General features: G+C 41.7%; 1 protein-coding gene across 2 annotated transcripts in view; it reads right to left on the reverse strand.

The window, feature by feature from the left end:
• The window catches only part of SH3RF3 (SH3 domain containing ring finger 3), a 437,353-nt gene that overhangs the window by 255,286 nt on the left and 154,682 nt on the right, over window positions 1–27,385 (reverse strand). The window lies entirely within an intron of this gene.

A 27,385-nucleotide genomic window follows, 5' to 3' on the forward strand; every position in this document is an offset into this window, starting at 1 on the left:
TCTGGCCGGCTGTTGTCATCTACAATAGTTAGAAAAGAGTTTGTGTGTGTTTTGCTATCAATACAACATATGGACGATTTAGTGGAAATTGCTACCAAGAAACAGTCAAGAATAGAGGTCTGACATCTCATGGTCTATGCAGCTTATCTGTATACTCTGTGAAGTACGGACTGTCTCGGGGGTGGTTTCCAGGATAGGAAGGATGATAGTTAGTGAGGATAATAATATATATATATGTGTGATAATGATATTATCAAAAGGGTGAAATGTGAAAGAAATTATTTAATTCCACCATTTTGTCTTCTATTCTATATTTCCATTTTAACTTCAATATAAGAGTGATATTTTGAGAGAATGCATTTCTGTTTTTGCTGTGTTAAGGAATTGAATCAGCAAGAATAAAGGCTGAGGGAAAACTGATGACTCAAGACCCCACCCTCTACGCCCTCCTTACAGAATACAGAAGACGATAAGGACTTACCATTTTCTGACTTGATAGGAAAATATTGCAATGCTAAGAAAATATTGTAAATGTAATTTGTTTTGTGCAAACTCAAGAGAATATATTACAGCTGATGTAGTAAAAGTTCAGTCTAAAAAACTGTATATAAGCCCACTCATAATGTATGTAAAATGCCGTCTGCCATCACTTGCTGAGTGACATCATTATGACACTGCTGTGAAACCTTCTCATGAGGAAATAAATATGAATGAATCTGGAGCAACTGTTTGACTTTGAATTATCAACAACACACACATGTTAGATGGAATTTTGGCCCACTCCTCTTTGCAGATCATCTGTAAATCAATAAGATTTCGAGGCTGTCGCTTGGCAACTCAGATCTTCAGCTCCCTCCATAAGTTTTCGATGGGATTAAGGTCTGGAGACTGGCTAGGCCACTCCATGACCTTAATGTGCTTCTTTTTGAGCCACTCCTTTGTTGCCTTGGCTGTATGTTTCGGGTCATTGTCGTGCTGGAAGACCCAGCCACGAACCATTTTTAATGTCCTGATGGAGGGAAGGAGGTTGTCACTCAGGATTTGACGGTACATGGCTCCATCCATTCTCCTATTGATGCGGTGAAGTAGTCCTGTGCCCTTAGCAGAGAAACACCCCCAAAACATAATGTTTCCACCTCCATGCTTGACAGTGGGGAAGGTGTTCTTTGGGTCATAGGCAGCATTTCTCTTCCTCCAAACACGGCGAGTTGAGTTAATGCCAAAGAGCTAAATTTTAGTCTCATCTGACCACAGCATCTTCTCCCAATCACTCTCAGAATCATCCAGATGTTCATTTGCAAACTTCAGACAGGCCTGTACATGTGCCTTCTTGAGCAGGGGGACCTTGCGGGCACTGCAGGATTTTTATCCATTACGGAGTAATGTGTTACCAATGGTTTTCTTGGTGACTGTGGTCCCAGCTGCCTTGAGATCATTAACAAGTTCCCCCCGTGTAGGTTTAGGCTGAGCTCTTACCTTCCTCAGGATCAAGGATACCCCACGAGGTGAGATTTTGCATGGAGCCCCAGATCGATGTCGATTGACAGTCATTTTGTATGTCTTCCATTTTCTTACTATTGCACCAACAGTTGTCTCCTTCTCACCCAGCGTCTTACTTATGGTTTTGTAGCCCATTCCAGCCTTGTGCAGGTCTATGATCTTGTCCCTGACATCCTTAGTAAGCTCTTTGGTCTTGCCCATGTTGTAGAGGTTAGAGTCAGACTGATTAATTGAGTCTGTGGACAGGAGTCTTTTATACAGGTGACCATTTAAGACAGCTGTCTTTAATGCAGGCACCAAGTTGATTTGGAGCGTGTAACTGGTCTGGAGGAGCCTGAACTCTTAATGGTTGGTAGGGGATCAAATACTTATTTCTCTGTGCACAATGCAAATAAATATATATAATTTTGACAATGTGATTTTCAGTTTTTTTTTTAATATAATCTATCTCTCACTGGTAAAATTAACCTAGCCTAAAAATTCTAGACTGTTCATGACTTTGACAGTGGGCAAACTAACAAAATCAGCAAGGGATCAAATACTTATTTCCTTCACTGTAAAAACCTGGCTTAGCCTTTCAAGCCAATTTTCAAACAGAATAAATGATTTCCAGTCCTTTCGGTATATTCTTTTATATTCTGAACCCTTACATAAGACATATCAGCTATGAAATGAATGAATTGTCTCAATACATTCCGCAACTCAAAGTCCTCTATTCAACACAAAAATACTTTTACGGTGGCCTCGGATATAAAAGTATATATTTCAATCTTGGCCACCGGACCATTGTGGCATCTGTTGTCGTATCTCCGATTGGAGGTTCAATATATGTATTTTAAACTACATGACAATAACAGGGAATTGTTCCCTTTTGAATTATATATTTTCATCACTGGTGACAGCTTGGAGAATCATATTGAGGCTTTTTAATGCCAGCCATTGCAATATAATTTAACACCAATTCAAAGCACAGCCTGCAGCCCAACTCAGGTTCACAATGAATGCCATTAAGGTTTGCCAACCAGATCAGATAAGCCCACAATATATTTGTCAATTTATTCATAGGTATGGGCTCTGAGACAATATATAATATCCTACTCTTTGCGAGTGCAAGTCCTTGCATCTGCCTTTCTCCCTCGTATATTAAGAATCCAAAAAAAACTAATTTATTCCGTTTGGCCATGATATTTGTTCCTTAGCATTCCTGCCATCTGGTACCTTTAACTCTTTTGATAATGTGCATCTACCAATACTGTAGCTTTAAGACAGCATCTTCTATATCCCTAGCCAAAAATATAGAAGTATATGACATCAATTTGTCTTCCTTCCAGTTTATGCAACTGCTCTCCTGTGGACATAATGGAATTATAGCAGTCAGAAAAAGCAATACACGCTGCAGACACCTGATGCTCCCGTCTCTTAGACCAGGGGTCACTGAATCGGACTACGTCCTAGGATTGAATACTAACAGATGTGGAAGCTAGACTGCATATTTTCTGCAATAGATATACATCTGACATGTCGGATTAAAGAGTTCACCTCCCAAAGCATCTTGAGAAAATTAGAGCTTTATTTAATGTTACATAACTTACTCTCAAGTGTTACACATGTTGAAATATTATACTTTTCATGTCAGCAGTTGTAATGTATATTGACTTCTGGAAACCTACCTACTGTACAGTATACAGAACTATCTCATGGCAGTGGAAATTACAATTCGCTTTATATATTAGGAAGAGGCCTCACGGTAGAACACAGTGTCCAGTTTCTACTTACGGAGTCGTGGGCATTGCGAGTGCCACCTCTGATAGGTGCCATCTTCTCCTTCGGGTAAGGAGTATCTTTATTATACGTCATCCTTTTGAATATGACATGATGTGCATGGGCCCAGCAGAAATGTCAGATCGGTAGTTGCCTGTCTTCAATAATGTTTTTAGGAAGGGCAAGCAAAAACATCCATTCTAACTCTTGCTTGCCACATTGCCATTGTTAATAGTCACACCTGCCTCTGAACATATCCATAATCTGACACTTAAATTGTAGAAGATAAATATTATACATTCCTAGAATTTTCACAGTGACAAAGATCTGATGATGAAGACAAACCCTCCAAAAATTGTGAATGTTGAAAACATATCTTTTATACAAGCATCATTTTGTGTCTAGTCTTTCTGTAAAATAGACAGGTTTTGTTTCCGTGGACAGATTTGGAAAATATGCAGCATAAGCCACACAAAATCAATCTTACATTTATTACCGCCATATTTTTTCTGAAATGTAAATACCATTTGACTGATTTGAGGATTGTAATCCCATAACATATGGGAAGATTTAGTCTCAAAGGACTTCAAATACAGCATTCAGGAGAGTTTATATAGTGTGCACTTTTCCAAAAACAACCATGAGGCCAATGATAAAAAATGCAAAGAATATTTAGATCCAGAGCTCTTTTGAAGCCGCTTGTTAGGTAGCCCTAGGAATGGAATATTTTATTGGCAGGTAGAAACTGCTATAGTAGGGATAAAATATATATAGCCAACACTTGACAATATGACATGATGTTTTATGTAAATTGAAAATCGATTAGAAAAATGTAGAATTAAAAAAGTTTTCCTTATATTTTCCACACCTACATTGACAAACATGGACACATAAATACTAGGGCACAGGATAATTTGTACAGTAACAACCAAATTCTGTAATTTTTGTAGTAAGGTTTATAATATTAATTCAAAATCGACTTGTTTCTGGTTTCTATCAAGGATAGCAGCTTTCTTAAAAGACAGCATCGTCCATTGGCTCTTTAAGATGCAATTCTATTACATATATATATATATATATATATATATATATATATATATTTAGAAACAAGCAAAGCAAAGGCAGCACCGTTCTTCCAGTGTAGGGTGCACAAGTCCCTGTTCAGACACACGACCAGTGTCCCAAATCCGCAGCAAAATCCAATACACAGGTCAGCACTCCAGGTTTAAGTGAAAGAAGGATCTTTTTATTCACCACATGCAACGTTTCAGCCCTGCTCAATGGGGCCTTTCTCCCCATTGAGCAGGGCAGAAAGGCCCCATTGAGCAGGGCTGAAACGTTGCATGTGGTGAATAAAAAGATCCTTCTTTCACTCAAACCTGGAGTGCTGACCTGTGTATTGGATTTTGCTATATATATATATATATATATATATATATATATATTTATATATACAGGGTGGGCCATTTATATGGATACACCTAAATAAAATGGGAATGGTTGGTGATATTAACTTCCTGTTTGTGGCACATTAGTATATGGGAAGGGGGAAACTTTTCAAGCTGGGTGTTGACCATGGCGGCCATTTTGAAGTCGGCCATTTTGTATCCAACTTTAGTTTTTTCAACGGGAAGAGGGTCATGTGACACATCAAACTTATTGAGAATTTCACAAGAAAAACAATGGTGTGCTTGGTTTTAACGTTACTTTATTCTTTCATTAGTTATTTAAATGTTTCTGACCACTTATAAAATGTGTTAAAAGGGCTGCCCATTGTGTCGGATTGTCAATGCAACCCTCTTCTCCCACTCTTCACACACTGATAGCAACACCGCAGAAGAAATGCCTCCCGATCTGACCCCCTTAGACTTTTATCTTTGGGGTCATCTGAAGACAATTGTCTATGCTGGGAAGATACGAGACGTGCAGCAACTGAAACTACGGATACTGGAAGCCTGTGCTATCATTTCTTCTGCGGTGTTGCTATCAGTATATATGTATATATATATATATATATATATATATATATATATATATATATATATGTCTTTTTTTTATTGCAATCATTCTAGTTTTTCGTTATGCTGTACTTACTACCTGGAGGCATAGGTTAAAGAGCACATGTCGTTATATTATTTTAATTATAATCAATGTTATATTACATTCTTATGAATGCATTCTATTAAATGCTGTCTCTTACTTTTTAGGTTTCCCGTTGAGCGCTTTTTCAGGACATTTTATTTAGAAGTGAATGAGTCTAAGGGGTGTGTCTGTCTCCAAATGAATATAAAGGTTGGATCTTCAGTAATGGATTTGATCAAACACACTTAATGTAGCTCAGATCTGAATAAGAGGTTACATGATAGGCCAATGCTGCCAGCTGGTGGAGGATGCTGCTAAATTACAGTATGTATTCTAAAAAGGCAAAACCCCTAATGAATATTCATAAGTCTGATTAAAGGGGTATTGCCATCTTAGACATTCATGACATATCTACAAGATATACCATAAATATTTGATAGATATGGGTCCCAGCAGAGAGGTGACCGGGAGTACCAAAACAGCCAACCTTACTGTGCTGCATTATTTCCGTAACTCCCATATGAGTAAATGGGAGTTACAGAAACAGTGTAGCAGAGCGAGCTGAGCTGTTTCAATAATGCCAAACCTCCACAAAACATCGTAGGTCTTAGTACTATGATGTTTCTATAACTCCCATTCACTTCAATAGGAGTTACCGAAACAGCATGGGACAGAGAGCTCGGCTATTTCAGTATTCCCAGCCATCTCTCCACTGAGTCTATGCCTCGATACGGCAGCAAACGGGCACCTCCATTTACAAGATAGCTACAGTTCCCAGATCTGGGACCTGCACGTATTAGACATTTATGGCTTATCCTGTGGATATTTCATAAATGTCTAAGGCCTCATGCACACGACCGTAGTTTTTATCCGCAATTGCAAAATCGTACTTGCTAATAAAATACTAACCCATTAATTTCTGTCAGCCACGGACACTTTCCCGTATATTTACGATTGTGTATCCAGGCCGTAGAAATGAGCCGCAAAAAATAGGACATGTCCTATTTTTCGCATTTACGGACCATGCGCCTATACTCATTACTGTGAGCACAGTCCGCAAATGCGGATAACACTCCAAGGCCCCTCCGTGCAGTATTTACAGACCGTAAATACTGCACGATCGTGCTTATTAGGCCTAAGGTGGAAATACCCCTTGGAGATACATACACAGGAGGATCACAGCATGAGTTATATGAAGAAAATAACCTTACCATAGTGAAGAATTTATGTATTACATCATTCTAACATAGATTGTGCAAAGACAAAGAAAAAAAAAGATATTGACGGATACTCTTTAGGGGAACTCCTATTCACAATCTCTTCACAGCATGAGAGGATATACTTTACAGCAAAATTTAGGGAATCTGAAACTGAAGATGGGGAGTTATTTATCACCATCTCATCCCAGATTATCCAGCCCCTCATTCTGCTCTGTGCTGTATTAACAGTGTATTCTATAAAATGAGTCTGGAGTGTAGCCCTGTAAAACTGCAATATTTAATATTTTAAAACAAACATGAAAATTGTCCATTTCTGATGGTTCATAGCTTACAGTACACATCTATATGTTATTGCGTAATCATACCATTTACTGTATAAAAGAACAATTCTAGTAAGCAGACTGTATTTTATGACATCATCCACTATGACATCATCAATACTCACATTGTTGAACTAGCAATTACTTATGTTTCCTCCAGAAATGTACTATTATTTAGTGTATACATCTGAAAATTTAGAAAGAGTAAAAAATGAAAGATGTTGTTATCAAAAATCAAACAAGTGTCACTGATCCTCATTATTATTAATATAGTAATAGTCACCAATCGGGCAATTCATTTGCTACTATATAGAGAGTGGTGCAAAGGAAATGTTAAGTAGTTGCCCATAGCAATTAAGTAGACTCCACCTTTTAGATTTGGAAAACAAAAGCAGCAACCTGATTGGTTGCCATGAGCAAGTATTCCACTTTTCAGTTGCACCAGTTTCGGTACATTTTCCCCAGTGTGTATAAAATAAGGTATTGCCTGTTACCCAAATCCATAAAATCTCCTGCAAACAATAAGAAAATGGAGAAAGTCCAATTAAAGTAACAATAAACAAAGCTTTCAATAGTTCTCAAGATATTGAAGAGTTGTCCGTTTTAAGGAACCTTAAGATGTCTATTCCTGAGTAGAAATGATGCTAATACTCAGCGAGTAATTGAAAGCTATCCTATTGGTTCAGGTTAATCTTGTAAAGCATGAAAAGAACAGCTCGGCATTAAGCATGAAACATTTTATGATAGGTTTATAAGGTCTGATAAAATGTATGAAGTGCTACAAATGTAACTGGCAACGTCTATAGAATAAAAATAGATATGCTAAATTCACTATTCAGGTTGTGATAGAATATATCATTTCACTGCGGTAAATCTTTAGAGATGGAATATTAATATAGATTATCATCATTAAAATGTTATTAGCACCATGGATGAGAATATTGCCATCAGCTATAGGGAAAAGCCATTATCATGATCTCTTGTGCATAGTAGGAATGTACAAGGGTTCCATTATAACTTACATTTTGAAATTCATTTATACCAAGGTTGAAAATTCATCAGTGGTTTTATTGTTTTTATTTGTCTCAACGGCTGCAGTGAAAACTATTGACCCCAAATAGAGCTATTCACACGGCCCTATTTTGGGCCACACGGCTCCCATAAAACTCTATGGGGCCGTGTAAAACACGTGTGATCTGTGTTTTCTGACGCTCGCTCTCTCCTCCTCACAGCGTGAAGTGCATGTGAGGAGTAGATTTTTTGGTGAAACTCATATATTATATAGATTCATTACACATTCATAACACAGTGGACCAAAGTCCTGTTTTCAGATGAAAGTCGATTTTGCATTTCATTTGGAAATCAGGTCCCGGAGTCTGGAGGAAGAGTGGAGAGGCATCAATCCAAGTTGCTTGTGGTCCAGTGTGACGTTTCCACAGTCAGTGATGGTTTGGGGAGCCGTGTCATCTGCTGGTGTTGGTCCACTGTGTTATAGCAAGTCCAGAGACAACGCAGCCATCTAGCAGGAAATTTTAGAGCACTTCATGCTTCCCTCTGCTGACAAGCTTTTCTGGAGATGCTGATTTCATTTTCCAGCAGGACGTGACACCTGCTCACACTGCCAAAAGTACCAATATCTGGTTTAATAACCACAGTGTCACTGCGCTTGATTGGCCAGCAAACTCGCCTGACCTAAACCCCATAGAGAATCTATGGGGTATTGTCAAGAGGAAGATGAGACACCAGACCCAACAATGCAGACGAGCTGAAGGCCACTATCAAAGCAACCTGGTCTTCCGTAACACCTCAGCAGTGCCACAGGCTGATCGCCTCCATGCCACACCGCATTGATAACACCTCAGCAGTGCCACAGGCTGATCGCCTTCATGCCACGCCGCATTGATAACACCTCAGCAGTGCCACAGGCTGATCGCCCCCATGCCATGCCGCATTGATAACACCTCAGCAGTGCCACAGGCTGATCGCCTCCATGCCACGCCGCATTGATGCAGTAATTCATGCAAAAGGAGCCCCGACCAAGTATTGAGTGCATATACTGTACATACTTTTCAGTAGGCCAACATTTCGGTATTAAAAATAATTTTTTGAAATTGGGCTTATATAATATTATAATTTTGTGAGACACTAAATTTGGGGTTTTCATTAACTGTTAGCCATAATCATCAACATTAAAAGAAAAAAATGCTGGAAATATATCACTCTGTGTGTAATGAATCCATATAATATAGGAGTTTCACTTTTTGAATTGATTTACTGAAATAAATTAACTTTTTGATGATATTCTAATTCATTGGGAAGGACTAGTACATACACACTCCTAAAGGGAGCCCCTGTCTAGGAGCGGAATTCCAGGCCAGAGCATTGCTGATGCTCTGGCCGAGGATTCCGCTCCAGGAGAAGCCCCTGACGTCACTATCCATATATATCCGTATATATACTCAAATTGGAGAGCCAAATTAACATATCTCTCTTATTCATATTAGAAGCTTCTACTCCTATCCACTTGGTCATTACTGTCCTAGACAAATACAGCAACTTCATTATTGCCTGTTATTTAGGTCGCTTTAAGTATAGTCCCTCCAAGTCACCAAGTATACACACCATAACATTTTCCTGCCAGATCACCTCATAAATTTGATCCGGTCGAGCGCCATTCTCCAATATTGTTTGATTTTCCCATATTCCCATAGCATGTGGAGAAAATTCCCTATAGCTAGCTTACATTTTTTTATTACATATTGCCATTCTGTGAGGGGAGTAATAAGGTTGGCCCAAATTTTTACATATTTCTAAAAGTTGCAAATGACAAAAAAAAATTCTCTCTACTCCACATAGACACTGGCGTAGAAAAAGTGACGTAATTTTAGCTAGTATAAAATAATAGTGGTGATGTATGTTGTCACAGATTTATCAAAAAGGACGCATGCAGTCATAAATTAGCCTAGCTTTAACTTAGACAGTGGCTAAATGGACACCATACTCTTGATAAATGTTGGCCATAGTTTTTCAATTTCTCATCATTCACAAAATATCTACTTGGGGTCAATGAAAGGAAACATATTGGAATTGAGAGGCTGAACATCAGCAGAGATCTGATACATCTCATGGCTGTGAGTTTGCTAAAAATGGAAATGTGCCTCGGCAATTCTCTGTTACAGTCCTGGACAGTCATTAAAGGGACTGCATCGCCAGAAAATAACCTATTGCTTAAATCAAGTTAATGTTAAACATAATTATTTTTTATCATTTTGAGTGGTGTTTTTGCAAACTTTCCATGTAATTATGTATATTAAAAAATCACACTGGCCACTGACCTCCACAATAGGCAAATTGTTTTCCTGTTTTGTAGCAATCACTCCTCAGCAGTCACCTCATTATTATTATTATTATTATTATTATTATTATTATCAGAGGGCAGAATTATAATGACATCCATACTATAAAACTGGAGGCTAATAACACAGGATCACAGCATGGACACCTGATGGTCATCGCTCACCTGCTCCCGCTTCCTGCACAGTTTACAGAGCATGTACACAAAACTCTATCAGACTACTTTAGTCTAGACTACTGTTTTGATATGTCCATGTGGCTGCTGCAAAGCAGATCACTGAACTGCTGTTTACAGACCAATGGAGCAGCTGTTTTTTTCAATAGACCCAATGTAATGTTTTAAATGGAAACTAACGCTCAAACAACTTATGCTAATCTGATAGTATACCTGATATAGATCAACGTTGTAATTTACTTACTGTGGAAATTTAGTTGTTTTATCCATGCAAATTCTGTGTGATGTTACTGCCACTAGGTGTCCCACTTCCTGTAATCTGCTATCCACCCGCTGTTGTCAAGCAAAATCCGTCTCTAGTTACAGAGCAGAGAAGAGGTACTGCAGGAAGTGTGTGTGTCTCTTCACAGCCCGTCAACCAATAAAAGTCTAAGAAGAGGGGGAGCAGGAGAAGGGAGCAGAAAGAGACACACACATACAAGTCTATGGAGAGGGGAGCAGGAGGAGGAAGGAGTGGAGAGAAAGACACAGGTACTCTGCCCATAGTCTATGGAATGGGCATGGGAGAGCAGGAGGAGGTAGCAGGGAAAAAAGACACAGACATGCTGCCCATAGAAGTCTATGGAGAGGGAAGGGGGCAGCAGGAGCAGGGAGGAGACACAAGGTGCTGGTAAGAGTTATATCTCACCCCTATACTGGATTCACAGCTATACTGGCCATTACTGAAACATAATCTTATCCATGTTACTGCTTCTATATTTGTGATAGATAGAGATAGGAGAGCAGGATTCTCCTCTTCTATGTGTGCAGTATATAGAAGACATGATAGCCATTAGGCTCCGCCCACTTGCTCAGAGAAAACTGAGAATTAGAGATAAAGCCTGCAAAGGGAAAACTTCTACAAAATGCCATATACAAGTCATATAATGGTCAGAAATGTACCAGTGTTATTCCTCATGTACACACATATGACAGCATATTCTGAAATGTCACCTGAAAAGTTAGGTACGCTTTAAATCTACTTTTTTCTAATGAAATCAGTCATCATCTTGTTCAGACACACTTCAATCAGATTAGCTAAAGTCCTATAATGTAATGTTCCCTGCTTAACTGCATTCTTGGAAATTAGTTGTTCTTATTTTACATTATCGTGCAGTGCATGTTGTAAAGACTACACTTCCTAGAATGCAAATCCCGAGAGCAATCTCTGTGATGACACGGAGCCAACAAGGTTTGCTGGGAAATGTGAGCATAACAGCCTGCAGAATTGTAAATTCAGCTCTGGATTAAAATTCACGTTGTATTTACTCAGGATCAGTGATCAGTGATCGGGATAAGTAAATCAATGTATTTACAAAGTTACTCAACTTTTTATGTAGATTTATGTAGATTGATTCTATAAATAAAAGGTGAAATGTTGATCAAAGGTTGCTATACACTTAGTAAAAAAAGGTCCATGTTTGTACAAGCTTTTGCTGATATATATAGAAAAAAGAAAATATATTTGTTTACAATATAATTCCATTACCTAGACATCCATCTACATAAATATATATTGATACTACCACTGAACCCAGTTCTGTCTGTATGTAAAAACCCACTAGATGCCTTGGTTCATGTATTGTCTGTAAAAAGATAGTATCCACAATTTCCCAATAATTAAATGTATCCCAGAGACCTCACCATCTCTACTATGTAAAGTATCTGTTCGCCATCATCTTATTGTGTCCCATTCTGTATCTTTTAGGTTTCCATAAAGATGACAAGGCAGAAAACACACATCCAGACATAACATAAAATGGTAATACTTTCTGTGGAGAGAGCAACTTTTATTCCGTTTATTTATTCATGCTATTTCCAAAAATGATTCAGATCACAGTTATTTATTTTCTTTATACAGCATTATGCGTGTAAAACAGTTTTTGTTAAAGAGAAACTCCTGATTTGTATGGTCTTCTCCTTGTAATATATCGTAGTGTTGAAAAAGCTGAACAATCAACAAACTGCTTTAAAGGAGTTGTCCCACCACAACAACTTATTACCTAGCGCTGTACTCCGCTATCTCAGGCTGTCCCACAGAGAATGTATGGAGCGGCAGTGCGCATGCGTGACCTGCCGCTCCATTCATACAGGGGTTTCTTATCACCTGTCCTGTGAACAGGTAATAGCCCTAAAAATTGATGGCCTATCCCCAGGGTAGGCCATCAATAGCTGATGAGTCGGAGTCCGACTCCTGAGACCCCCACCCATCAGCTGTTTTGAAGGGGTGCAGCGCTCGTACGAGCGCTGCTTCCTTTTAATTTCTACAATTTTGCAGCCTCCTCCCATTGAAGTGAATGGGAGAAGGCTGCAATACTGTGATTCACCCCTACATCTGTGTCGACGATTCACAGTAAGCAAGCAGAAATGAAGGGGAAGCAGCGCTCGTACAAGCACTGCACTCCCTTCAAAACAGCTGATCGGTGGGGGTTTCAGGAGTCGGACCCCGACTCATCAGCTATTGATGGCATATCCTGAGGAAAATGTACAAATTTTGAACAATTGGGGACTAAAATTCACACCCACAATATCCAAAACTAGCATAGGATTTTTAGATTTAGAAATAAAGGCACCCATTTTACAACAAAAACACATTTCAAAAGGGTGGACCGAAACAGTTTGCTGTATTTTAAAACTGCACATTATAAGAAATGGACAATCAACATCCCTTTTAGTCAACTCAGACTAGGGTTGTCACGATACCAGAATTTGGACATCGATACCGATACTTCGTGTAGCATAGCGATACTCGATACCAAAACGATACTTTGCCAACAATAATAATAAAAAAAGTTCTTCCATTTTCTGATGTGAGGCACATGGTGTGATGAATATTTAACCTCCATGTGCCTCACATTAATAGTAATTAACCCCATCATGTTCCTCACAGTCATAATGGACAACATTGGGTTAATGTGTAAGGTATATGATTGGGTTTATTACTATTAATGTGAGGCACACGGAGGTTCAAAATTGATAATACCTCATTTAACATGACTTTATTTTTTTTTTACTTTTTTATTTTTAAAAACTTTAATGTACTGGCATATATCTTTATACTGATAGTACACGGGCAGTTGTTAGGACATACCTAAATATGCACTAATAGCAGGAAATATGGTCAGACAGCCCTGGGGTCCTTCAATGGACTGTCTGTCCATATATGGGATGTCCCTTGATCGCGTCACATGGATTTCCTGTGATGCGATCCAAAGGGCATCCCCCCCTTTCATTTTCCCCATTAAATGCTGCGGTCAGCTTTGATCACAGCATTCAAGGGAGTAGGTTTCTCTGATCTCCGCCGTTACAGCGGGGCTGCGGCTGTGTAATACAGCCATTGCCCCGCTCCTGACAACAAGTGTGCGCACGCGATCAGCATGAGGTGATGCGGCCGGCACTGCACTAATGAGCGGTGGCGCAGGCACTGAAGGCAGAGAACATGGTTTATGCGCCCGCTATGTTCTGTCTGCAGTGCCGGCGCTCATTAGTGCAGTGCTGGTCGCATCACATCATGCTGACCGCACACTCAATCGCGCACACACTTGTCAGGACTCAGGAGCGGGGCAATGGCTGTATTACACAGCCACAGCCCCGCTCTAACAACATTCAGGTGTTACTATACTAAGCTATGCGGCCGTATCGAAATATATGAATTAACGGTATTGAAATAGTATCGAAATTTCGATGCATCGTACAACCTTAATTCAGACGGGTGTGGAAAAATTGCTCATCCATAATCACCTATAGAGATCAAAATCTTAAACAAAAGATTTAAAGACAAATGATACCCGAAGAACCTCATAACCAGTGCATTCCGGGATAATCTAGCTTTATCTCAAGATCAATGTTTAAAAGTAAAATACAAGACCACGAATGAAACTAGTGAGAAGAAACACTATTCAGGCAATTCCATCACCATGTTCAATGCTGGTAATGGATTAATTAGAAACACCTTAAATAAACACTGAGGAATACTACTCAATGAACTTATACTTAAAAAAAATAATCCAGACAAAACCAAATAATACTTTTAGAGTGGGAAAAACAATTAAAAACATTACTACACAGTAAAACTACACAATTAAAAACATTACTAAAACCAGTACTACTGCCCGGAGTAGACTGAGAAGCAAACACCCACCTAAAACCACCAGTCTATTTCCACAAATAGTGGGTGTCTACAAATGAGGAAAAAATAAATGTTTATGTTGTGCTAGCATAGACCACGGGAGAAAACCCAATAATATTCAATATCACCAAGGAGGAATTTAAAATAAAATCATTCATGAACTGTAGTTCGGACCATGTGATATACGTGATCGAATGCGAATGTGGCATCCAGTATATTGGAAGAACTACATAATTCTTACGTTGTAGACTGAATAGCCATAGATTCGACGTTAAAATCGGTTATCAAAAGCACAGCCTTAAGAGACATCTTTCACAATATCATAAGGAAACATTTGACAAAATCAAAATTTCCCCCATTGAGCAAATCGCAAACAGTACCCATAACCACACCGCAATGTTAAACAAATGCGAAGGGTTTGGGATTTTCAAACTCTGGACCTTAAACCCAGATGGTCTGAATGAAAATATTGAGATGGTATAACAACTGGGGTCTGAAATGGGGAGAAAAAATACCAGCACTGAAGCATACCCACGATACCCCAAATAGCTCCCTTTTCTATTATTCATTTAACGAAAAGGATTTTTTTTTAACAAGAACTAATAAATTAATAAACAAGGAAAAACCTCGAGACCTATATAACCCAGAGCAACCATAATTAAAGATAGCAAGCTGAAAACACCGTATACAGTATACTCACCCTCCGAAGAAATGCCATTCCGATACAATTCCGGACTAGCAAAACTTCGGTCTTCAGCATCTAATCGATCTAAACCATGTCGGCCACCGTAGGGATTAAGGCAAAACCGGCCCCGCACCCTCCACCACCCTTGACTGCGTGGCAACCATGACTTATTTTGAAACACCAATCTGCACCCAGGGATATGTTTCCCTGACAACAGAGACGCTCCCACAACGAAAATATAAACAAACAGCCTCAACACGAGAAAGAAACTCAGATTCTTTTTAGATTTGGTTCACACAGAGATGTGCTGCCGACAACGATATTATTTTACTTTTTTTAAAACTATACGATCTGCAGATGATTGACCGTTTGCTCGTTCATCTGCTGATCGCTGCCCTGTTTACGCAGAGCAATTATCGGCAACGAGCATTATATGAACGCTTGTCTGCCCGATAATCGCCCAGTGTAAAACCCCCTTAAGACCTATATCTTTTGACCCAGCAGTAATAGACGACATAAGAGTATTTAAACAATGAGCTGTTGATGTCCACCATATGCCTGATCAAGACCTAGGTACCAGGTCGAAACGCGTTGCATCGTTTCTGCATTGTGTCTCTCAGATATGCATGTCATTTTGACCGTGGTTTCTTATTTGTGTGCTGTCCACAATTTTGCACATAGCACACAAACCTATACATTTCTATGACCCCATGCACCCGACCGTGAGGTTTACAGATCCGTGTGGGGGATGCGAATCCGAGCCGCAAAAATTTTTATTATGCAAAGTATTTACATAAAAAGTCCCTGATCTTCTACACAAAAGTCTTTATCGCGGTTTAGTGCAGTTGTTTCAATTCAAGATGCTTTTGTGTAAAATTTTAATTGCTGTTTATTCATTTTGATTCAAGTAGACTGTATCCACACATGCAGTATTGATGTGGCTTTTGTTATTATTTTTATGTATTTTTTTCTAGAAATTACAGTAAAATATTTGACTGATATTTAAAGAACAGCTGCATCAAAAAGAACTACAAAAAACACATCAAAGTGGCATATGTAAATACAACCTTATAAGTAATATATATTAAAAAAAGGCTTAGATAATTTCCTAGAATGAAAAAATAAAAGGCTCCTATGTGTAGAAATTTTTCCCTTCCCTTTTCCCATACCTTGGTTGAACTTGATGGACATGTGTCTTTTTTCAACCGTACTAATTATGTAACTATGAGTGCAGATACAGGTGTAAAAATAGGCAGACTCCAGGCTCTAAGGCCGGGTTCCCACGTAGCATAAACGCTGTGGAATTTCCGCAATGGAATTCTGTGCCGAAATTCTGCAGCATTTACAGTAGCAGCAAAGTAGATACAATTTAGAAAATGAGATGCCCACGCTGCGGAAAAAACCCCGCAATAAACGTTAATAAATAAATAAACGTTAATAAATTGACCTGCGGTGTGGAATTTAAATCCACAGCCTGTCAATTTATGCTGCAATTCGTTGATTGTCTGTTGCAGGTTTTCCCCCATTGAATTCAATGGGGATGCAAAACCCGCCACAGAAAGCCAAGTGCGGCGACTTTTGCGGCGGAATCGCTGCGATTCCGCTGCAAAAATCGCAACTCAGAAAAAAAAAATTATACTTACCCAGAACTCTTTCCTTCTTCAGGCCTCCTGGGATGACTATTACAGGCTGCAGTTTTAACGCAGCGTATACGACCCGTGGGAACTCGGCCTAAGACAGGATCACACACACAGTTCTGATGCAGTTTTTGGCTCAGTTTTTTTGTTTAGCCAAATCCAGAAGTGGATCCAAAAGGAAGGAAGGGTAGAAAGAAAATACTGATGCATCTCCTTTCCTTTGTGTCCACTCTTGTGTTTGGCTTAAAAAAAACTGAGCCGAGAACTGCCACAAAAACTGCAGCAAAACTGTGTGTGCAATTCTGGCCTAAAAGGTCTGCATATTGCTTTCTCTGGCCGTCAGCCTGGGAACTGGAGCAACTGAGTTACAGGAGAACGACCTTCGCTATTAAATGAAGATGTTCCCCTGTGACAGACCTTCATTACAGCTGACACCCTGCACCTCACAAGGATTCATGTCTATAGCATAAGACAGAGCAGAGCATATATGTTGTATCCCAAAAAAAACGAAAGAATTCAATCAAAATGTGTTCAACAGAGGCCAGATTTACAGCACAACTAAATAACCCTTGAAATGCCGGCAAGAAATTAGATGTCATAAAAGAGAAAAATAATTAGGATCCTGGCAAATGCTATGAACACTAGCAACAATAACAAATCTGTGGACTATGCGGTTATTGAGCAACTTGTCCAAGCACCGGGTTCTGAAGGGGGTGAGTTGTCCGGTGCTTCGTATGCACTAAGATATGATTTTACTTTATAATGCCTCAAGAGCAACTATAGATCATGCTGACTTGCAGCCTTTTATTTACGCTCGTACTCTAGACGATGCTGGCTATGGGATACATTATATAGATAAGCTAGAAACAAATTTCAATATATCTACAGTCACATTATTATGACCACCTTCTACTTTCAACGTCGGCAGCGCGTAGCCCATGAAGGAAGTGATGTGTCGTGGGCTGGCTTGGTGGGTATATAAGGTGTGCGATAGGCTGTCTGAACACCGATCATTTGTTGTTGCCATGGGCAAAAGGGGCGATTTATTAGAATTGCAAAAAGGGATGATTATTGGATTTCAGGCCAAGGGTGGCAGTATTTCTCAAACAGCGCAGTTTGTGAACTGTTCGCTTGCTACTGTAGTGAAATTGTATCGTGAGTGGACAAATGACACCATTGGGAATAACCAACTTGGAAACTGCGGACCAACACGTGTCATTGTTGTGAGAAGTGAACGTCGGCTATGAAGGTGCACAAGGGCTGAACGACACGCTACAGTGGAGCAGCTCACCGTGAAAATCAACCAGGGGGCTACCAGACGTGTGTCTCAAACAACAGTGCATCGAACCCTACTGCATATGGGGCTCCGAAGCAGACGGATGGTCACTGCTCCCATGCTAACAAAGGTGAAATGAAAAAAAAAAGACTTAAATTTGCACAGCAGTACCGGAATTGGACCACCAATGATTGACACAGGGTTGCCTTCTCCGATGAGTCACGCTTTCTGCTTCATCAAACGGATGGACGTTGGCGTGTCAGCCGAGAAACATCAGAGAACAAACACCCCAAAACTATTGGTGGAAGAACAAAAACTGGTGGCGGCAGAGTCATGGTCTGGGGAATTTTTTCATGCCAATCTCTGGGCCCACTCATCCATGTGGAAGGCACTCTGAACTGATTTGGGTATGAATCCATCATTGCAGATCACCTCCACACATACATGCTGTTTGTCTTCCCTGGGGTACATAGAACCTTCCAGCAAGACAATGCGACATGTCACATGGCTAGAAATGTCCGACAGTGGTTGGTAGAGCACGACCAAGACTTCCAAGTACTTCCCTGGCCCCTTAATTTGCCAGACTTGAACCCAATTGAGCATCTGTGGGGCCACCTCAATCGTCTTGTTCACTCTATGGATCCTCCCCCACGCACCCTCCAGAAAATGTGGGATGCACTGCAGTCAGCACGGCTCCAGATACTCGAGACGACCTACCTGCTTGAAGAAGGTCCTATAGCAGGATGGAAACGTTGCAGCTTGTGTTGACTGAATAAATCACTTGCTTTTCTACTTTGGAGTGCTGTGGGATTTCTTATTGTTAAGGATCTGCCAGGCACAGCTTCTGTATCCACGCCCATAGGTAATCAGTCTGCACCTGCTTCTATGTCTGTGAGACTGACTCCATCTTCCACCACTCAGGATGGCAGGCTTAGGAGTGGGAGAGCCTATCACAGCCTGGCCAAACGGAGCTAGCTCCCGCCCTCTGTCTATTTATACCTGCCTTTCCTGTTCCTCCTTGCTTGTGTTTCTTCTCTGTTGGTTTCCTGGCCCTGCTGCAGCTTCTTGTACTACTTGTCCCTGCTTCGTATTGACCCTGGCTTACTGACTACTCTTCTGCTCTGCGTTTGGTACCTCGTACACTCCTGGTTTGACTCGACTTGTTCACTACTCTCCTGCTCTACGTTTGGCACCTCGTACTCTCCTGGTTTGACTCGGCTCGTTTACTACTCTTGTTGCTCACGGTGTTGCCGTGGGCAACTGCCCCGTTTCCCTTTGTTCTGTGTTTCCTTGTCTGGTTGTCTGTCGTGCACTTATTGAGTGTAGGGACCGTCGCCCAGTTGTACCCCGTCGCCTAGGGCGGGTCGTTGCAAGTAGGCAGGGACTGAGTGGCGGGTAGATTAGGGCTCACTTGTCTGTTTCCCTATCCCTGTCATTACATATATATATATATATATATATATATATATATATATATATATATATATATATATATATATTTATGTATATATCCTCCCTTAGAGTAAAACCATTAGCATGTGTGGAGTTTAGCAGACACAAGGAGATTTCATCTACTGCTACACATGCTGAATGAAAGGGATGGACAAAAATTAGACACAATCTTATGTTAAAATGTTATGGGAATCTTTAGGAAAGTGGGAATTCTAAGTCTCTTGCATCTAAAAAAAAAAAAAAACTCTGCAAAAATACACCTTAGGCTGAGTTAATACTTTGTTTAGGGCTTTCATGCAGTTTGAAAAAAGCAATGCCGACATATACCTCCCCGACGTAAGCCAAAAGGAAACTATATGGCACATGTTAGGTGATTGGGGCCCTATAGATACGTTGGTATGGGCCAAGGACTTTCCAGTGCAAAAGCTGAATGTAGATGAAAAACGTTATATGGACAGAGTCTTACTAGGTTAAAATACTGTAAACAACAAAGTTTCTAAAGGCAGGGACTGAGTGGCGGGTAGATTAGGGCTCACTTGTCTGTTTCCCTATCCCTATCATTACTTAATCACAAGCCCATATACCTACTCTACCCTGGTCCCTCACACCACTATGGACCCCCTTTTATACCCTGGTTCAGCAAATGCAGGGTCTCTCCCTACAGCTCCAGGCCATGGCTCAGAGGGTCAACCAGCCTGATGCTACCATGGTAGTACCCCTCACCTCACCTCTTGAACCCCACCTCAAGTTGCCTGACCGGTTCTCAGGGGACCGGAAGACTTTTCTCTCCTTTCGGGAGAGTTTTAGGCTCTATTTTCGTTTAAAGCCCCACTCCTCAGGTTCTGAGAGCCAGCGGGTGGGTATAATTATGTCCCGGCTCCAGGAAGGGCCCCAAGAATGGGACTTCTCCTTGGCTCCTGACGCACCTGAACTTTCCTCCGTTGATCTTTTCTTTTCTGCTCTCGGACTCATTTATGACGAGACTGACAGGACTGTCTTTGCCGAGAGTCAGCTGGTGACCTTACGTCAGGGTAAGAGACCTGTTGAGGAGTATTGCTCTGACTTTAGGAAGTGGTGCGTAGCTTCTCGGTGGAATGACCCTGCCTTAAGGTGCCAGTTTAGGTTGGGTCTGTCGAATGCCCTGAAAGACCTGCTAGTTAGCTATCCCTCTTCTGACTCCTAGACCAGGTTATGGCTTTAGCGGTACGACTTGACCGACGTCTCAGGGAACGACAACGTGAACGTTTATGTGTTTTCTCCTCTGACTCTCCCATGATGCCTCCCGAGGTTCCGTTGCTTCGTTCTTCCACGGAAGACTCGGAGGTACCTATGCAACTCGGGGCCTCCGTTTCCCCCCAACAACGTAGAGAGTTCCGCAGGAAGAATGGTCTCTGCTTCTATTGTGGGGATGACAAGCATCAAGTGAACACCTGTCCTAGGCGTAAGAATAAGCAGCCGGAAAACTTCCGCGCCTAAGTGATCATCGGGGAGGTCACTTGGGCGCACAGGTATTTCCCGTAAATATGAAATGTAATAAAATCTTGCTTCCCTTTCAGGTCTCTTTTGGTGGTAGTTCTGCTACCGGCAGTGCCTTCGTGGATTCAGGGTCGTCTGCTAATATCATGTCTGTGGAATTTGCTATGTCTCTAGCTATGCCTTTGATTGATTTGCCTAAACCTGTCCCGGTAGTGGGTATCGACTCCACTCCTCTTGCTAATGGTTATTTTACACAGCATACCTGTAAAGGATCTGCCAGGTACAGCTTCTGGGTCAACGCACATAGGTAATCAGTCTGCACCTGCTTCTATGTCTGTGAGACTAACTCCATCTTCCACCACTCAGGATGGCAGGCTTAGGAGTTGGAGAGCCTATCACAGCCTGGCCAGACGGAGCTAGCTCCCGCCCTCTGTCTATTTATACCTGCCTTTCCTGTTCCTCCTTGCTTGTGAATCTTCTCGTTTGGTTTCCTGGCCCTGCGGCAGCTTCTGAACTATTTGACCCTGCTTCATATTGACCCTGGCTTACTGACTACTCTCCTGCTCTGCGTTTGGTACCTCGTACACTCCTGGTTTTACTCGGCTTGTTCACTACTCTCCTGCTCTGCGTTTGGTACCTCGTACACTCCTGGTTTGACTCGGCTCGTTCACCACTCTTGTTGCTCACGGTGTTGCAGTGGGCAACTGCCCCATTTCCCTTAGCTCTGTGTACCCTTGTCTGTTTGTCTGTCGTGCACTTATTGAGCGTAGGGACCGTCGCCCAGTTGTACCCCGTCGCCTAGGGCGGGTCGATGCAAGTAGGCAGGGACTGAGTGGCGGGTAGATTAGGGCTCACTTGTCTGTTCCCTACCCCCATCATTACAATACCCCTGTTTTTGAACTCCTTGTTGGCTCCATGCATTTGGAGCAGTGCTCTGTACTGTTGATGCAGGGATTATAGTCCGATTTGGTTTTAGGCCTTCCCTGGTTGCAGTTGCATAATCCCACGTTTGACTGGAATACTGGGGATCTTACCAAATGGGGTAATGAATGCTTGACGTCATGTTTTTCTGTTAATTCTATTTCTCCCCCTGAGGAGGTGAACACGCTACCTGAGTTTGTTCAGGACTTCGCTGATGTTTTCTCTAAGGAGGCCTCCGAAGTGTTACCTCCTCATAGAGAATACGATTGCGCTATCGATTTGGTACCAGGAGCTAAGCTCCCTAAGGGTAGGATATTTAATCTCTCTTGTCCCAAACGTGAAGCCATGAGAGAGTATATCCAGGAATGCCTGGCCAAGGGTTACATTCGCCCCTCTACTTCTCCGGTAGGTGCTGGCTTCTTCTTCGTAGGGAAGAAGGATGGTGGTCTTAGGCCATGCATTGACTACCGTATCTTGAATAAGGTCACTGTAAGGAACCAGTATCCCCTTCCTTTGATTCCTGATCTCTTTAATCAGGTTCAGGGGGCCCAATGATTCTCTAAGTTTGATCTACGGGGGGCGTATAACCTTATCCGCATCAAAGAGGGGGATGAGTGGAAGACTGCGTTTAACACGCCCGAAGGTCATTTCGAATACCTCGTCATGCCCTTTAGGTTGTGTAATGCTCCCGCGGTCTTCCAGAATTTCATAAATGAGATTTTAAGAGATTACCTGGGGGTATTTCTTGTAGTGTACCTTGATGACATACTTGTGTTTTCCAAGGACTGGTCCTCCCACATTGAGCATGTCAGGAAGGTGCTCCAGGTCCTTCGGGAAAACAAACAGTTTGCGAAGACCGAAAAATGTGTGTTTGGGGTGCAGGAGATACCATTTTTGGGTCAAATCCTCACTCCTCATGAATTCCGCATGGACCCCGCCAAGGTCCAGGCTGTGGCGGAATGGGTCCAACCTGCCTCCCTGAAGGCGTTACAGTGTTTCTTGGGGTTCGCTAATTATTACAGGGGATTTATTGCTAACTTCTCGGTCATCGCTAAGCCTCTTACGGATCTCACTCGCAAGGGTGCTGATCTCCTCCGCTGGCCCCCTGAGGCTGTCCAGGCTTTTGAGGTCCTTAAGAAGTGCTTTATCTCGGCCCCGGTGTTGGTTCAGCCCAACCAAATGGAGCCATTTATCGTGGAGGTTGACGCGTCCGAGGTGGGAGTGGGGGCTGTCTTGTCTCAGGGTACCAGGTCCCTCACCCATCTCCGTCCCTGTGCCTACTTCTCCAGGAAGTTTTCGCCCACTGAGAGTAACTATGATATTGGCAACCGCGAACTCTTAGCCATTAAATAGGCATTTGAAGAGTGGCGCCACTTCCTGGAGGGGGCTAGGCACCAGGTAACGGTCCTTACTAACCACAAGAATCTGGTTTTCCTAGAATCTGCCCGGAGGCTAAACCCGAGACCAGCTCGATGGGCGTTATTTTTTACAAGATTCAATTTTTTGGTTACCTATAGGGCTGGGTCTAAAAATATTAAGGCTGATGCACTGTCGCGTAGCTTCATGGCCAGCCCTCCTTCGGAGGAAGATCCTGCTTGTATTTTGCCTCCAGGTATAATCATTTCCGCTATTGAGTCTGATTTAGTCTCTGAAATTGCTGCTGATCAAGGTTCAGCTCCCGGGAACCTTCCTGAGAACAAGCTGTTTGTTCCCCTGCAATTCCGGCTAAGGGTACTTAGGGAAAATCATGACTCCGCACTATCTGGTCATCTAGGCATCCTGGGTACCAAGCACCTCATTGCCAGAAACTATTGGTGGCCTGAGTTGCCTAAAGACGTTAAGGCCTACGTCACCGCTTGTGAGGTTTGTGCTAGGTCCAAGACTCCCAGGTCCCGACTAGCGGGCTTACTACGTTCTTTGCCCATTCCCCAGAGACCTTGGACCCATATCTCCATGGATTTTATCACCGATTTGCCTCCATCTCAAGGCAAGTCGGTGGTGTGGGTTGTAGTAGACCGCTTCAGTAAGATGTGCCACTTTGTGCCCCTCAAAAAACTACCCAATGCTAAGACGTTAGCTACCTTGTTTGTCAAACACATCCTGCGTCTCCATGGGGTCCCTGTCAATATTGTTTCTGACAGAGGGGTACAATTTGTTTCTTTGTTTTGGAGAGCCTTCTGTAAAAATTTGGAGATTGATCTGTCCTTCTCCTCTGCCTTCCATCCTGAAACTAATGGCCAAACCGAGAGGACTAATCAGTCTCTAGAACAATATTTAAGGTGTTTTATCTCTGACTGTCAATATGATTGGGTCTCATTCATTCCCCTCGCCGAATTTTCCCTTAATAACCGGGTCAGTAACTCGTCAGGGGTCTCCCCCTTTTTCTGTAATTTTGGGTTTAATCCACGGTTCTCCTCCGTTTCACCTGGTAATTCCAACAATCTCGAGGTAGAGGTCGTTCATCGGGAACTTTGCACAGTCTGGGCCCAGGTTCAGAAGAACCTAGACGCGTCCCAGAGCATACAAAAAACTCAGGCAGATAGAAGACGTTCTGCTAACCCCTTGTTTATGGTCGGGGATCTGGTGTGGCTATTGTCAAAGAACTTGCGCCTTAAAGTCCCGTCCAAGAAGTTTGCTCCCCGGTTTATAGGACCGTACAAGGTCATTGAAGTCCTCAATCCTGTCTCCTTCCGACTGGAGTTGCCCCCATCTTTTCGAGTACACAACGTGTTTCATGCCTCCCTCCTTAAACGCTGCTCCCCGTCCTTGGCTCCCTCGAGGAAACCTCCTGTCCCCGTTCTCACCCCTGAGGGGGTAGAATTCGATGTGGCCAAGATTGTGGACAGCAAGATGGTCCAAGGCTCCCTCCAGTACCTGGTCCATTGGAGAGGATACGGGCCTGAGGAGAGGACTTGGGTACCCGCCCGGGATGTTCACGCTGGGGTATTGGTCAGGAGGTTCTAGAAAGGGTCCGGTGGCCCCTCATAAAAGAGGGGGTACTGTTAAGGATCTGCCAGGCACAGCTTCTGTATCCACGCCCATAGGTAATCAGTCTGCACCTGCTTCTATGTCTGTGAGACTGACTCCATCTTCCACCACTCAGGATGGCAGGCTTAGGAGTGGGAGAGCCTATCACAGCCTGGCCAGACGGAGCTAGCTCCCGCCCTCTGTCTATTTATACCTGCCTTTCCTGTTCCTCCTTGCTTGTGTTTCTTCTCTGTTGGTTTCCTGGCCCTGCTGCAGCTTCTCGTACTACTTGTCCCTGTTTCGTATTGACCCTGGCTTACTGACTACTCTTCTGCTCTGCGTTTGGTACCTCGTACACTCCTGGTTTGACTCGGCTTGTTCACTAATCTCCTGCTCTACGTTTGGCACCTCGTACTCTCCTGGTTTTACTCGGCTCGTTTACTACTCATGTTGCTTACGGTGTTGCCGTGGGCAACTGCCCAGTTTCCCTTTGTTCTGTGTTTCCTTGTCTGGTTGTCTGTCGTGCACTTATTGAGTGTAGGGACCGTCACCCAGTTGTACCCCGTCGCCTAGGGCGGGTCATTGCAAGTAGACAGGGACTGAGTGGCGGGTAGATTAGGGCTCACTTGTCTGTTTCCCTATCCCTGTCATTACATATATATATATATATATATATATATATATATATATATTTATGTATGTATATATCCTCCCTTAGAGTAAGACCATTAGCATGTGTGGAGTTTAGCAGACACAAGGAGATTTCATCTACTGCTACACATGCTGAATGAAAGGGATGGACAAAAATTAGACAAAATCTTATGTTAAAATGTTATGGGAATCTTTAGGAAAATGGGAATTCTAAGTCTCTTGTATCTAAAAAAAAAACAAAACTCTGCAAAAATACACCTTAGGCTGAGTTAATACTTTGTTTAGGGCTTTCATGCAGTTTGAAAAAAGCAATGCCGACATATACCTCCCCGACTTAAGCCAAAAGGAAACTCTATGGCACATGTTAGGTGATTGGGGCCCTATAGATACGTTGGTATGGGCCAAGGACTTTCCAGTGCAAAAGCTGAATGTAGATGAAAAACGTTATATGGACAGAGTCTTACTAGGTTAAAATACTGTAAACAACAAAGTTTCTAAAGAGTTTTAGCAATGAGCACAAAGAACAGAAAGCTGACAGGTTCTCTTTATTATATACTGTTTTTCCTAGAAATGTACGCAGCGTTCTACAGCTGTTATTACAGTTGACATGACAAACCTTTCTACTCTCTAGTCCATATGTGTAAAATTAATGTATGAATCAAAGTGCTTGTGGTAGCCTGTACTCCGCACTGTGCTGTAAAGGTTATCAGCTCATGAACATGGCTAATACAATTTGCACAATCTACAGGCGGTCTATCAAATTACATGGGCATTTAGGAGTCAGAAAGAGCTTGAAAAATGCAGATTCATTACATTTTTTGGAACTACAAAAGAAAATACAACATTTTTATTTGTTATTTTCTACATTCACTTTCAATTCACAGTCAAATTTTCTGAGCATGTTACAATCCATTTAATCGAATATACTGTCAATGTGAAATCTGATCCAGCGTCTACTGCAGGTAAGCAAATTGGGCTGAAAGTTGAAAAGCTGCCTCTCACAAGTCAATGTCAATTACAATTAGTTCCATTGTCAATAGTAAGCACACACACTCTGACAGCACTAGCCTTATTATGCCTCGCCATTCATGGCGCCGATTGCAGAATACGCACTTTATTAAACCACATGAATGATTATTTCAGCCTTAATTTTACGTCGCATTCCCACCAGTATTGTATAAGTTCATGACAGTAAATTATGACTCCAATGTTAAGAAACAATAGAAGAGGGAAATGTCGCCGTATATGCACTTTTCAGCGAAGCATTACTTAACAGCAAAATATTCTTCCTAGAAATTATTCCAGATGATTCATGTCAGACAAATTTGGACATAACTGCGAAAAGAAGCATTCCGATTTGGGTCTGAAAACCATAGAAAAGGTTTAATACCTTGTGAGCCACATTTAACTGTGATGGTCAGGAGTCCGATTCAACTTAAAAATATTAACATATTAAATGTATTTACAGCTGTTTTTTGTTAAGCGTGTGAACATAGCCTCATGAGCTATTTTATATTGGTGCATTTCTGAGCCCCAGCACTATCTCACTAAATATATGTGAGAGTGTCCTTTTTGCATACAATTGACAGGTTTACATCTGGATACCTTTTTTGCCAACTTTGTGCAACTGTATACTACCTTGATTCATTTTTTGGTGGATTAATCAAAAAAATGAAACATATGGCATTTGGTTAAAGGGAATGTGTCTCTAGAAAAATTTTTATTTTTTTATTTTTAGTT

Source organism: Rhinoderma darwinii, chromosome 2, assembly GCF_050947455.1.
Source record: "Rhinoderma darwinii isolate aRhiDar2 chromosome 2, aRhiDar2.hap1, whole genome shotgun sequence".
Classification (NCBI taxonomy): Eukaryota; Metazoa; Chordata; class Amphibia; order Anura; family Rhinodermatidae; genus Rhinoderma; species Rhinoderma darwinii.